Genomic DNA, 12,681 nt, shown 5'->3' on the forward strand with positions numbered 1-12,681 from the left:
TTATACTATAGTTTATAAATAAGTATATATATTATTGATGAAAAGAGCCATAATTCTCACTATCAAAAATAGAATTTGAAAATAAGAAATTATTATTAGATTAGATTTCATTCTACATTCCTTTTAAATTCACTTAAAAACGCACAATTCTTTCTCCAAGAAATATAGAAATATGAGGGTGGTGTGTATGTGTGGAGGGGAGATGGGTGTTTTACTTGGACTCAGACTGTGATTGAACCATCATTTTTTCCCTTAGTGGCAGTCATACATACACATCTTAACTTTTTTGTTGTCTGTTTTTAAACCATATTTGGAGGATTTTACATGACCACTTAGCTTGGAAGTACCTGAACACATAAGTCATCAATGAATCAACAAACCTTTATTAACTACTATGTAGTAATTCTTTCTTACACCCCACCTTATCCAATGCAAATCCTGTTTATGTCAACTCTGAAGTCTATCACAAATACAACTATTTGCTCCTACTAGTTTTCACCATTATACATTGCCTAGGCTCTTGCACCATTTTTTACCTACTCTCCTGTATCTGCTCTTCAGTTTCTTTTTCACATAGCAGCCAGAGTGTTTTCTAAAACTGGAATGTTAAAACTGGAATTCAGATCACATAATGTTCCTGATTGATACCCTCCTATATTTTCCTGTTGCATGCATTAAAATGAAATCTAAAACCCTTTAACTTCCTTTCTACTTACCTCTCCATTCTTCTTGGACATTTCTTCTTGTTATTCCCTTTATCTGAAATGTTATTTTTCAAGATCTTTTTGTGGTTTGCTTGTTCTTATCATTTAGATCTCAGCTAAGATGTCAGAGAGCCCTCCTAAACTTCGTATACAGAGTAGCCCCTGACATGTTAGTGTCTCTCTCATTACACTGTTTTCTCCATAGTATTTGCCACTCTCTGTAATTATCTTGTTTCCCTTCATATGACTATTTTCTCTGACTAGTCCCTTAAGGATAAGGACTGTATCTGTCTTGTATGCCCAATGTACTTCCAATGGCCAGAACTGTGTCTCGCATAGATAGGTGTTCAATAAATTTCATGACAAAAATAAGTGAATGTGTGAATAAATTAATGCAAGGTATTGTACTAAGCTACATAACATGTATTTAACATCAATTTCTGTTCTCAGAGAGTTTAAAATCTAGTAACAGTCATATCGGGGAACAAAAAAGGAGCTGGTTTTCATGAGAGGTCTGAAAATACAAGGGTTATTTCAGTTCATAGAAAAGACTGATGAATTCTGACCGATTAGATTAAAGCCCTATAATTTAAATTATACCTTAAAGGGTAAGTAAACTTTTAAAGTGTAAACACCCATGGCTGCAGATGGGATGGGTAGACTGCCCTTTCAATTTATTCCTCTAGGCCAAGATAGTAGCAGGAATAAAGTCGATCAGCGAATGCATAGGCGGTCAGCAGACAGTGGGAAATGGGAGCCAAGAGACCAGGATTTGTTAAGTCAATTAAGAAGTCTTCTCAATAAGTAAAATTGGAGTAGAGGAAATATGGACGAAGAAGAGGGAAAGTGTGTACAAATGAGAGTGAAATAAAGAGACTGATTTAATTAGTGGTTAATCACTACCAGCAATGTTCATGTTTGTTAGTTTCTATTTTTGAAATGAACAAACATAAACATTCACTGGTAAGAGTTTAACTGAAAAAGTTACAGAAGCCAAGGAAAGAGAGGCTTGAGAATGAAGAATTGGTTAACAGGGTCAAAGAACAAGTTAAGAGATCTGGGAATTGGATTTGGCAATCAGGAGGCTGTTGCTGACCTTCCTGGAAGCAGTGTTAGAGGAGGACTGGAGGCAGATGCCAAATGCAGTGGGGCAAGGAGTGAGTGGTAGGTGGTCAAGTGGAGGGAAGGCAGTGAGGTTAGCCTCGTCTCTCAGGAAGTTTGGTGGTATATGGAGTTACAAAAATACTTTTTTGTCTCCTTTGGTTTTGTTTTCATTTTGGTGAATATGTAGCCACTGTAAGTCATCTTAAAAGTTATTTCTTTTGATGGTAAATGTTTTGAGTGTGGGGAGGAAAGCAAGTGGTGCCAGCGAATCTGACCTGTTTAATTTAGTAAATTTGGCTCACAAATATATGCTCTATGAAACTCATCTTTTGAAAATTTTTTAGTTTTAATTTTTGTAGGTACATAGTAGGTATATATATATATATAGGCACATGAGAAGGTTTGATACAAACATACAAAGTGAAATAAGCACATTGTGAAGAATGAAGTATCCATCTCCTTAAGCATTTATCAGTTGAGATGCAAACCATCTAATTACACTATTTAAGTTATTTTAAAATGTATATTATTGACTATAGTCTCCCTTTTGTGATATCAAATAGTCGGGCTTACTCATTCTTCATATTTTTTGGACCCATCGACCATTACTACCTCTTCCCCTTTAAGCCCCTCACTACCCTTTCCCAGTCTCTAATAACCGTTCTTATGTGCTCTATGTCCATGAGTTCAATTGTTTTGATTTTTAGACCCCACACATAAGTGAGTGCATGTAATGTCTGTTTTTCTGGCTTATTTCACCTAACATAAGGATCTCCATCCATGTTGTTGCAAATGACTGAATCTCATTCTTTCTTAATGGCCGAATAGTACTCCACTGCATATAAGTATCCCATTTTTTCTTCGTCCATTCATCTGTTGATGGACACTTATGTTGCTTCAATCTTAGCTATTGTAAACAGTGCTGCGAAAAAAACATAGAAGTGCAGGTATCTCTTCAATATGCTGATTTTCTTTCTTTGGGGTATATACAGAGGAGTGGGATTGCTTGATTAGTCCATTTCCATGCTGCTGATAAAGACATAGCCAAAAGTGGGCAATATGCAAAAGAAAGAGGGTAAATAGACTTACTGTTCCACTTGGCAGGGGAGGTCTAATGATCATGGTAGAAAGCAAGGAGAAGCAAGTCATGTCTTATATGAATGGCAGCAGACAAAGAGAGAGAGAGCTAGTATAGGGAGACTCCCATTTTTAAAACCATCAGATTTTGTGAGACTCATTCACTATCATGAAAACAGCATAGGAAAGACTTGCCCACATAATTCAATTACCTCCCACCGTGTTACTGCCATGAAACGTGGAATTCTGGGAGTTAAATTCAAGATGAAATTTGGGTGGGGGCACAGCCAAACTATATCACGGATCATACAGTAGTTCAATTTTTAGTTTTTTGAGGAACCTCCAAACTGATCTTCATAGTGGTTGTACTAATCTGCATTCTCATCAACAGTGTAGAAGCGATCCCTTTTCTCTGCATCCTAGCTGGCATTTGTTACTGCCTGTCTTTTGAGTATAAACCATTTTAACTGGAGTGAGATAATTTTTCATTACAGTTTTGATCTGCATTTCTCTGGTGATCAGTGACATCAAGCACCTTTTAATGTGCCTGTTTCCCATTTGCATATCTTCTTTAGAGAAATGAGTGATCAAATATTTTGCACATCTTTTGATCAGATTATTACTTTTTTCCTATAGAGTTGTTTGAGCTCCTTATAAAGTCTGGTTATTAATCCCTTGTCAGGTGGGTATTTTGCCAATATTTAATTCCATTCTGTGGGTTTTCTCCATTTTGTTGATTGCTTCCTTTGCTGTGCAGGAGCTTTTTAACTTTATGTAATCCCATTTGTCCATGTTTTCTTTGGCTTCCTGTGCTTGTGGGGTATTGTTCAAGAAATTTTTGCCAGACCAATGTTCTGGAGATTTTCCCCAATGTTTTCTTGTAGTAGTTTTATGGTTTGAAATCTTAAATTTAAATATTTAATCCATTTTGATTTTATTTTTTTATATGGCAAGAGATAGTGTCTAGTTTTATTTTTCTGAATATGAATATCCAGTTTTCCCAGCACCACTAATTGAAGAGATTGTCTTTTTTTCTAGTGTATTTTCTTGGCACCTTTGTCAAAAATGAGTTCACTGTATGTGTGTGTTTTTGTTTCCTGGTTTTCCATTCTGTTCCTTTGCTCTATGTGTCTGTGTTTACACTAGTACCATGCTGAACCTTATCTGTTTGTATACTCTTAGTTTTGTTTTATGTTTACTTAGTTTTTATTTTCCCAGAAAGTTTCTTTTAAAATTTTTTGTGTTAGTTTGGGTGAATTAAGAAGAAAATTTGTTACACTTTACTCAAGATAGTAGAGAATCTGGGAAGGAGAGCAAGAAGAGCAATATAAGAGGATGTGTTAAGGGGAAGCATGAGCGATAATTCAAATGATTTAAGGAAGCTGAATGAGATAGAGATAGAGAATCTAGGAGGGAAAGAAGTAAGACCAGCCAAAACACTGGCCCATTCTTAACTGCATATTTGTTCCTACTATATGAGGGGTCTCCAAAAAGTGACCTGTCATATATTTGCATGGATCTCAAAATATTTTTGCATCAAAATAAACTTGTACTAACCTGTTATATCATGTCTGAACAGAATAGAGTTTGAGACACTAAGTATAACATACTTATGCCTCTAGTTTGAGGCATAATACACTTAATGCCTCTAGTTTAAGGCACTAAGTATAATATTTACATCTGCCCCTGTCAGAGCAACATGAATTCTGCTAAAATTGAAGCAAAAACAAATATCAAAATTCATGGTGAAGTTTGGGTGGAAGAATGACGAAATTGTTGATGCTTTACAAAAAGTTTATGGGGATAATGCCCCAAAGAAATCAGCAGTTTACAAGTGGATGATGTAATTTAAGAAGGAACACGGTGATGTTTTTGAAGATGAATCTTGCAGCAGCAGTCCATCCAGACCAATCGATAAGGAAAAAAATAATCTTGTTTGTGCCCTAACCAAAGGATGATAATTAACTGCATACACAATAGACAACACTATAGAAATCTCAATGGATTCAACTTACACAACTTTGACTGAAAACTTAAAGTTCAGCAAACTTTCCACTCAATGGGCACAAAAAGTGTTGTACCCAGAACAGCTGCAGACAAGAGCAGAACTTTCAAGGGAAATTTTTTTAAAAGTAGGATCAAGATTCTGAAGCATTTCTTCAAAGAATTGTAAAAGGTCATAAAGATAGCTTTACCAGTATGATTCTGAAGAGAAAGCAAAATGATAACCATAGCAATGGCTACCAAGAGATGGAAGTTGTCCAATAAAAGAAAAAGTGGGTGAGTCAAGAACAAAGATTATGGCAACAATTTTGTGGGATGCTTAAGGCATTTTACTTGTTGGCTTTCTGAAAAGCTAAATAATGGCAACATCTATTTATTATTAGAGTGTTTTGAGAAAGTGAGCCCAAGTATTAGCAGAAAAATGCCCATCACATTTTTAACAGGGTTATCTCTGTCAGAACAATGCTCCTGCTCATTCTCATCATCAAACAAAGACAATTTTATGAGAGTTTTGATGGGATATTACTAGGCAATCACCCTACAGTCCTGATTTGCCTCCTTCTAACTTCTTTTTGTTTCCTAATCTTAAAAAATCTTTAAAGGGCATTCGATTCTCTTCAGTTAATAATGTACAAAAGACTGCATTGATATGGATAAATTCCTACGACATTCAATGCTTTAGTAATGGACTAAATGGCTGGTATCATTGCTTACTAAAGTGACTTGAACTTGATGGAGCTTATATCAAGAAATTAAGTTCATATCTTTTATATTTTATCTTTTAATTTTACTTTTTCATGAACTTTTTGAAAACCCCTAATATTACAGAATATAGATCAGTCAACTGTCAAGCATTTGAGAAGTTCAAAATCTTATTCAAACTTCAGATATATTTGAATGTCTAGCTTGTCCCTGAGCGTAAGCATCTTAACATCTCAAGGATTGGATGTGGTATTCTCCTAGCTCCATTTACCTTTATAGCATCCAGCAGGAGATCAGGTACTTCTTGCATTCTGTTCTGTAAAAGCCATGACCAAGGTTTTCCATAGCTCTAGAATCCCTGCTGCATTCTGATTTATCCATATGTGGCCTGAGACATTTCTTTTTATGACATAAAAGGCTGAATCAATCATGAAACTAATTCTGTATCTAAGATAAGCCCTCTTAAATTAATAGTTATGGTCTGGAAGTTGTGTTGTTTCTGTTCAATACCCAAAGCAATAGCTAATCATTTCAGGATAAAGGTTGTCAATGGAGCTAGTTGGAAACCAGACACTGAAAGCTGATTTATAAATATCTAAAGTCATTGAAGGAAATGACATTCAACTGGTTCAGAAACACATATCTGGCACCTAACAGTATGTTCTGAGCACTTGGGTGTTTGTCATCAAAAGATAAATAAGAAAATATTCCCTGTTATCCATGAGCTCTATCCTAATGATATATGTGAGATTATGGCCATAAGACAGGAAAAGCCTGTCTCTCAGAGATACAAGGAGCAATCATATAACCCAAGGGGACAGATGCAATAACCTAGGGATAGATGCATAAGAGGCACAGTCAAGACTGACCTTCGTAAACCACATAGCAGGTATTGACAACTGTTTGGACATTGCTGTAAAATGAAGAGTATAGCAAGGGAGACTTGGATGTAAGAGTTCTACTAGTTGCTCTGGCTATCAGGATACCAGTGAGGTCCTGAATGTGATTATTCTGTTGCAGGAACAATTGTACAGGAGGAACAGATAAGGTGGTATTGTAATCTTTGAACAGTTGCCACAATGGAAGCAGAAGAATTTATGAAAATCGTAACTTATCATAAAAGAAGAATATGAAAGTATTCTAGCAGAGAGTGTATTAAAATATGCCCACTATGTCTATTCTTTAATTTCTATTTAGTGCCAAATGCCTATTGAAACCTCGCTTGTGGAGTTGTATAAACTGGAGCCAGCTTATTTGATTATTATTTGTCTCCATTTTACTGCACTGATGGCTCATGCCTTTTACTGACTTAACTGTAGATTATTCTGGATTTTGAATATTTGACTATGCCTGAGATCTTGTTACTAAGAACACCATTTATTTAACTATCCTCTTTTTCTGATTTTTAAATTATTATTATTATACTTTAAGTTCTGGGATACATGTGTAGAATGTGCAGGTTATTTACATAGGCATACATGTGCCATGGTGTTTTGCTGCACCCATCAACCTGTCATCTAGGTTTGAAGATCCACATGCATTAGGTATTTGTCCTGATGCTCTCCTTCCCCTTGCCCCCCATCCACTGACAGTCTTCGGTATGTGATGTCTCCTCATCCCTGTGTCCAAGAGTTCTAATTGTTCAACTTTGACTTAGGAGTGAGAACATGTGGTTTTCTGTTCCTGTGTTAGTTTGCTGAGAATGATGGTTTCCAGTTTCATCCATGTCCCTGTAAAGGGCATGAATTCATTCTTTTTATGGTTGCATAGTATTCCATGGTGTGTATGTACCACATTTTCTTTATCCAGTCTATCATTTGATGGGTATTTGGTTGGTTGTGAGTCTTTGCTAATGAAAATAGTGCTGCAGTAAACATACATGTGCATGTATTTTTATAGTAGAATAATTTACAATCCTTTGGGTATATACCCAGTAATGGGATTGATGGGTCAAATGGTATTTCTGGTTCTAGATCTTTGAGGATACACCACAATGTCTTCCACAATGGTTGAACTAATTTGTACTCCCACCAACAGTGTAAAAGCATTCCTATTTCTCCACAGCCTCACCAGCATCTGTTGTTTCCAAACTTTTTAATGATATTCTAACTGGCATGAGATGGTATCTCAATGTGGTTTTGATTTGCATTTCTCTAATGACCAGTGATGATGAGTTTTTTTCATATGTTTGTTGGTTGCATAAATGTCTTCTTTTGGAGGAGGACGCAAGATGGCGCTGTGAGAACAACCCAGGATTGGAGCTCTTCTCATTGAATCCGCAAACGGTGAGTCAGAGCGGCATTTCCAGACTGATCTTTGTTGCCCACAGAACGGGGAAACTCCCAAGTATAAAAAAGACATGGGACGCCAGGCAGTAGGTCTGCCTGGTGAAGCCGGCAGCCGGGGCGGCGGCGGCCGGCCCTACCCAGCAATCCCCACAGGGCGCGCTTGTCCGGATGCCCTGTTGAACCGGCAACCTGAGACTTGAGAGGGCTGGACTTGAGACTGAACGAGACTTGGACAGTAGGCCAGCCCAGGGGATTGCAGGGATTGAGATACCCAGTGGGACAAACAAAACCGCGATTTCAAACTATCCCGAGCAGACAGTCCGAGACGCTCTGTGGGGGAGGGGCGTCCAACACTACCGAGGCAACCGGCCCCAACTGAGATACACGCCCACTGCTGACGCAGCCAGCCGTTGCCGAGGCAACCCGCCCCAACTGAGATACACGCCCACTGCTGACGCAGCCAGCCGTTGCCGAGGCAACCCGCCCCAACTGAGATACATGCCCATTGCTGATGCAGCCAGCCGTTGCCGAGGCAACCCGTCCCTACTGAGATACACGCCCACTGCTGACGCAGCCTGCCGTTGCTGAGGCAACAGGCTACAATGAAGAGACTCCACCGCAGGGCGTGGCGGAGACCACAGCAGAGCCGGCAGGAACAGGGCGAATCACACAACAGCAGGGTGGAGCCTCGGCAGCCAAAAAGTGGCTAGTCTGCCTTTGAGCTGGGCAGGACACCTGATTGGACATACAAAAATAAAGCCCAAACCCCTCAACACAGAGCATTTGAGAAAAAAATAAAAAGAAAGGGTTTTTTAATGAGCTCTGTTGCAGCAGAATAAAACATAGCAGCCTAACAGCCCTGAATGAACAACAGAGTGCACAGCTCAGCAATTAAACCCCTATAAAGTACAAACTGTCTCCTCAAGCAGCTCCCTGACCCCTCTATATCCAACAGACTGACATTAGGCAGGCATCATCCTGGGACAAAGAGAGCAGAAAAAGAAACTGGTAGCATCCCTCGCTGTGCCACAGCTACTAGAGGTGCACCCCAGACAAACAGGGTCTGGAGCGGACCTCAGCAGTCGTACAGCAAAGGGGCTAGACTGGTAGAAGGAAAACTAAGCAACAGAAATACTTCATCATCAACATTCTGGGTGTCCACTCAGAGACCCAAACGAAAAGTCAGCAACTACGCAGACGACCAGCGGAAAAATCCACAAAGATGGGAAGAAACCAGCGCAAAAAGGAGGAAAACACCCGAAACCAGAACACCTCGCCTCCTAGAAAGGACCAAAACTCCTCACCAGCAAGGGAACAAAGCTGGACGGAGAATGACTGTGACGAAATGATGGAATTAGACTTCAGAAGATGGATAATGAGAAACTTTTGTGAGCTAAAAGATCATGTATTAAATCAAGGCAAAGAAACTAAGAACCTTGAAAAAAGATTTGAAAAAAGATTTGAGGAAATGATAACAAGAATGGATACCTTAGAGAGGAATATGAATGAATTAAAGGAGCTGAAAAACACAATACAAGAACTTCGCGAAGCAAACACAAGTTTCAATAGCCGAATTGACCAAGCAGAAGAAAGAATATCTGAAGTCGAAGACCAACTCAATGAAATAAAACGAGAAACCAAGATCAGAGAAAAAAGTGCAAAAAGGAAGGAACAAAGTCTCCAAGAAATGTGGGACTATGTGAAAAGACCTAACCTACATTTGATAGGTGTACCAGAAGGAGACGAAGAGAATGAATCCAAGCTGGAAAATACTCTTCAGGACATCATCCAGGAAAATTTCCCCCACCTAGCAAGACAAGCCAACACTCAATTGCAGGAAATACAGAGAACACCACAAAGATATTCTGCAAGAAGAGCAACCCCAAGGCACATAATCGTCAGATTCAACAGGGTTGAAATAAAGGAGAGAATACTAAGGGCAGCCAGAGAGAAAGGTCGGGTCACCCACAAAGGGAAGCCCATCAGACTCACAGCAGATCTCTCGGCAGAAACACTACAAGCCAGAAGAGAGTGGGGGCCAATATTCAACATTCTTAAAGAAAAGAACTTTCAACCCACAATTTCATATCCAGCCAAACTGAGCTTCAGAAGTGAAGGAAGAATATAATCCTTTGCGAACAAGCAAGTACTCAGAGATTTTGTCACCACCAGGCCTGCTTTACAAGAGCTCCTAAAAGAGGCACTACACATAGAAAGGATCAATCAGTACCAGCCATTCCAAAATCACACTGAATGCTAAAGAGCTTCAACATAATGAAGAATCTACAACAACTAACAGGCAAAACAGCCACTTAGCATCAAAATGGCAGTATCAAATTCACACATAACAATATTAACCCTAAATGTAAATGGACTAAATGCACCAATCAAAAGACACAGACTGGCAAATTGGATAAAACTCCAAAACCCATCAGTGTGCTGTATCCAGGAAACCCATCTCACATGCAAGGATACACAAAGGCTCAAAATAAAGGGATGGAGGAAGATTTACCAAGCTAATGGAAAGCAAAAAAAAGCAGGAGTTGCAATTCTCATCTCTGATAAAATAGACTTTAAAGCAACAAAGATCAAAAGAGACAAAGAAGGACATTACATAATGGTAAAAGGATCGATACAACAAGAAGAGCTAACGATCCTAAACATATATGGACCCAACACAGGAGCACCCAGATACATAAGGCAAGTTCTTAATGACTTACAAAGGGACTTAGACTCCCACACAATAATAGTGGGAGACTTTAACACTCCACTGTCAATACTAGACAGATCAACCAGACAGAAAATCAACAAGGATATCCAGGGCTTGAACTCAGACCTGGAGCAAGCAAACCTGGTGGACATTTAGAGAACTCTCCACCCCAAATCGACAGAATACACATTCTTCTCAGCACCACATCACACCTACTCTAAAATTGACCACATAATTAGAAGTAAAGCACTGCTCAACAAATGCAAAACAACTGAAATCATAACAAACAGCCTCTCAGACCATAGTGCAATCAAGTTAGAACTCAGAATTCAGAAACCAACCCAGAACCACACAGCTTCATGGAAACTGAACAACTGGCTCTTGAATGTTGACTGGGTAAACAACGAAATGAAGGCAGAAATAAAGAAGTTCTTTGAAACCAATGAGAACGAAGACACAACGTGCCAGAACCTCTGGGACACATTTAAAGCAGTCTCTAGAGGAAAATATATAGCAATAAGTGCCCATATGAGGAGAATGGAGAGATCCAAAATTGACACCCTATCGTCAAAATTGAAAGAGCTAGAGGAGCAAGATCAAAAAAACTCAAAACCCAGCAGAAGACAAGAAATTGCTAAGATCAGAGCTGAGCTGAAGGAGATTGAGACACGAAAAACCCTTCAAAAAATCAATAAATCCAAGAGCTGGTTTTTTGAAAAGATCAACAAAATAGACAGACCACTAGCCAGATTGATTAAAAATAAAAGAGAGAACAACCAAATAGATGAAATAAAAAATGATAAAGGGGAAATCACCACAGATTCCACAGAAATTCAAACCATCATCAGAGAATATTACAAACAACTGTATGCGCATAAACTAGTAAACCTGGAAGAAATGGATAAATTCCTGGACTCCTGTGTCCTCCCAAGCCTAAACCAGGAGGAAGCTGAAACTATGAATAGACCAATAACAAGGTCTGAAGTTGAGGCAGCAATTAAGAGCCTACCTCACAAAAAAAGCCCAGGTCCAGATGGGGTCACAGCCGAATTCTACCAGACACACAAGGAGGAGCTGGTACCATTCCTTCTAAAACTATTTCAAACAATCCAAAAAGAGGGAATCCTTCCCAAATCATTTTATGAGACCAACATCATTCTGATACCAAAACCCGGCAGAGACCCAACAAGAAAAGAAAACTTCAGGCCAATATCCATGATGAACATAGATGCAAAAATCTTCAATAAAATATTGGCAAGCCGATTGCAACAGCAAATCAAAAAACTTATTCATCATGATCAAGTAGGATTCATCCTGGGGATGCAAGGCTGGTTCAACATACACAAGTCTATCAATGTAATTCACCACATAAACAGAACCAAAAACAAAAACCACATGATTATCTCAATTGACGCAGAGAAGGCATTTGACAAAATTCAACAGCCCTTTATGCTAAAAACCCTCAATAAACTCGGTATCGATGGAACGTATCTCAAAGTAATAAAAGCTATTTATGACAAACCAACAGCCAATATCATACTGAATGGGCAAAAACTGGAAGCATTCCCGTTGAAATATGGCACTAGACAAGGACGCCCTCTCTCACCACTCCTATTCAATATAGTACTGGAAGTTCTAGCCAGAGCAATCAGGCAAGAAAAAGAAATAAAGGGTATTCAAATAGGAAAGGTGGAAGCCAAATGGTCTCTATTTGCAGACGACATGATAGTATACCTAGAAGACCCCATCGCCTCAGCCCAAAAACTCCTGAAACTGATAAACAACTTCAGCAAAGTCTCAGGATATAAAATCAATGTGCAAAAATCACAAGCATTCGTCTACACCAATAACAGACTTAAAGAAAGCCAAATCAAGAGCGAACTGCCATTCGCAATTGCTACAAAAAGAATAAAATACCTTGGAATACAATTCACAAGGAACGTAAGAGACCTCTTCAAGGAGAACTACAAACCACTGCTCAATGAAATCAGAGAGGACACAAACAGATGGAGAAACATTCCATGTTCATGGTTAGGAAGAATTAATATCGTGAAAATGGCTATACTGCCCAAAGTAATTTACAGAATCAACG

Source organism: Callithrix jacchus, chromosome 2 (assembly GCF_049354715.1).
Source record: "Callithrix jacchus isolate 240 chromosome 2, calJac240_pri, whole genome shotgun sequence".
Classification (NCBI taxonomy): Eukaryota; Metazoa; Chordata; class Mammalia; order Primates; family Cebidae; genus Callithrix; species Callithrix jacchus.